Here is a 3,138-nt window from a genome sequence, read left to right as displayed (position 1 = left end):
GTTTTATTGCCCAGTAGGATACTAATCAGTTCTGTCTCTCACTGAGTATACTTATTTCAGCAAGTCTTTTTTTCCTCACTGACTTAATATAAATCAATCTTAATCAATCTCATTCTCTCTTTCTGTATAGCTGTGCACACACCTGCACAGATAGATATACACATTTAGATACATACAATACGTATGGATAACATATATTATAGGTGTATATGTATCTCAGACGTTCTTTGAGTTAGCTATGCCCCCACATCTTGACAGCAGATTACCTACACAAATTATTTGGAACTCTGCATGGGAAATTTGTCTCTTCAGCTCTATTTATTTATTCAGTCATTTAGTTCTATCAGTATGGACTCTTGGATTCTTATTTTATACTTTGTTTTATAATCCAGTGTTCTTTTTTTCAAATAGCTGCAGCTTTGACCATTGGAAAATCTTTCAGTTTGCTTATGTGTCCATTTCATATGCCCTTATGATTCTTTTCTTTTTTTTTAGCCACTTCCAAACTTTTGGCATTACAAGATGCTCCAGGCTCATCTCCAGCTCTAAAATCAGACATTTCTCTGATTGCGCTATGGGCACCCTTATTAATAAGTCAAATACATGTCTATTCTCTAGTTGTATGAGAGTCATGCTATAATAAAATGATTCAAAGTTATTTATTTTTACTTCCCCAAGTGAGACTTTCCACCTGTATTCTTCAACCCGCTAAAACACGTCACTGAAAAAAAGTTGATGCATAGATTCATTGGTTTAGAGCTACATTACTGCCACCAGAGTTCACCTCTTCCCTGTTGCCCCATATGCCCTCATGCACTCATGATTATGAGGTGGCTCAGGACAGTGTTTGTGAGCTACCATACGTGCCGATGGAACAGAGGGGGCTTAACGTTTGCAACGCTGAACAGTTTGACCTTGTGATGGGTGAGCAAGTTGAATGTTCATAAGCTTTCAGAGCTTTTAAGCAGATAGAGAAAATGCTTTTGTTTAACATTTTACACTTTAAAAGAAAACCACTTCTTTTTTTTTTTTTTCTTTTTAAGATTTTATTTATTTGCGGGAGAGAGAATGAGAGACAGAGAGCATGAGAGGGAGGAGGGTCAGAGGGAGAAGCAGACTCCCTGCTGAGCAGGGAGCCCGATGCGGGACTCGATCCCGGGACTCCAGGATCATGACCTGAGCTGAAGGCAGTCGCTTAACCAACTGAGCCACCGAGGCACCCAAGAAAACGACTTCTTAATGAAAATCAATATTTACTCATTTCTCATCAAATATTATCCTCAAGGGAATGAAATAGATTTTAATCTGTCGATTCTATGGGGGGAACTAAATAATTAATTAACATTATTATTTATCAAGTAGTCAATATGTCCTTGTTGTGATACAATCACCACAGGATCAAAGTACATTAAATAATTGAAATACATAAAACAGGGACAGAATAGCTACTATGTTAAATTTTATTAAATAATCATCTAGACAAATTAATGAACAACAAATATTGGGCTACTCAGTCAGCCTAGGAATAAAGTTCCAAAAGATGATGGTGATCTGTGAAATCCTCCTATATGTAGCTTCTGGGACAAAACAGAGAATGTCATCGAAATATCTGGGCTGGCTCTTTTCTGGCTGGAACCATGGAGGGTGCAGAAGAGAAGAAAAAGAAGGTTCCTGCTGTGCCAGAAACCCTTAAGAAGAAGCGAAGGAATTTCAAAGAGTTGAAGATCAAGCATCTGAGGAAGAAGTTTGCTCAGAAGATGCTCGAAAGGCAAGGAGGAAGCTTATCTATGAAAAAGCTAAGCATTACCACAAGGAATGTAGGCAGATGTACAGAAATGAGATTCGAATGGCGAGGATGGCAAGAAAAGCTGGCAACTTCCATGTACTTGGGGAACCCAAATTGGCATTTGTCATCAGGATCCGAGGTATCAATGGTGTGAGCCCAAAGGTATCAATGGTGTTGCAGCTTCTTCGCCTTCGCCAGATCTTCAATGGCACTTTTGTTAAGCTCAACAAGGCTTCAGTTAACATGCTAAGGATGGTGGAACCGTATATAGCTTGGGGGTACCCAGACCTGAAGCCGGTGAATGAATTGATCTACAGGCGTGGTTATGGCAAAATCAACAAGTGAATTGCCCTGACAGATAACACATCGATTGCCCGATCTCTTGGTAAATATGGCATCATCTGCATGGAGGATCTGATTCACGGGATCTATACTGTTGGAAAACGTTTCAAAGAAGCACACAACTTTTTATGGCCCTTCAGATTATCTTCTCCACGAGGGGGAATGAAGAAAAAGACCACCCATTTTGTAGAAGCTGGAGAAGCTAGCAACAGGGAAGACCAGATCAATAGGCTTATTAGAAGGATGAACTAAGGTATCTACCATGATTATTTTTGTAATCTGGTCAGTTAATAAATGACTACTCTCAAATGGAAAAAAAAAATATATATATCTGGGCTGGTATAGCCAGTATTGATGATGAGAAGGCCCTAATTGTTAGACCTTTACATAACACAGTCAGCATTTTACAATCAATAGTCATGGAAGTACAAATCCTGTCCCAGGGAAAATCTCTTGCTTTCCTTGCTTCTGTTTACTTATCAGGTTCTTACTGAATCTATAATTTATAAGTAAGTGACATGGTTAAAATTTGAATTGAAGACTTTTAACTCTACATTTAGCATTTTCTCCAAAAGATGGTACTATTCATATTCTGACTTTTGATTACTTTATATTAGGGTTTACTAAAACTTCATGTTTCAGTAGAGGAAACAATATTTTCAGGGTTTAATTCCACAGGAACAGGATGTATACATATATAGTAAATTCTGAATTAGCCACGCCAACAAAAACATTAGCATGAGACATGAAAACATCATACTTAGTGTACCACTTGAAATGGAGATAGGTCCCACCAGCAAAAAAGTGAATGTGCGTTTCCTTGTCCATTCATGTTTATATGTTTCATGACAAACCTCACCTTCTCATTGTTTCCCACATATTTTCTGTCGAAAATATTTAGTGCCACCCACATTGGGGTTTCCCAAAGCACACATATTCGGAAAACTTGGGGGTTTATCATTCTTTTACTGAACTATTGTCTTAATTACAGAGGAAAATTTCACTTTTGA

General features: G+C 38.0%; 1 pseudogene; it reads left to right on the top strand.

The window, feature by feature from the left end:
• Positions 1-1,609: 1,609 nt before the first annotated feature.
• On the top strand, positions 1,610-2,450 carry LOC102734641 (large ribosomal subunit protein uL30 pseudogene; annotated as a pseudogene).
• Positions 2,451-3,138: the final 688 nt, after the last annotated feature.

The sequence above is a fragment of the Leptonychotes weddellii genome, chromosome 12, assembly GCF_054177405.1.
Source record: "Leptonychotes weddellii isolate Sample4059 chromosome 12, ASM5417740v2, whole genome shotgun sequence".
Lineage (NCBI taxonomy): Eukaryota > Metazoa > Chordata > Mammalia > Carnivora > Phocidae > Leptonychotes > Leptonychotes weddellii.
This window is presented reverse-complemented; position numbering and strand designations above follow the sequence as displayed.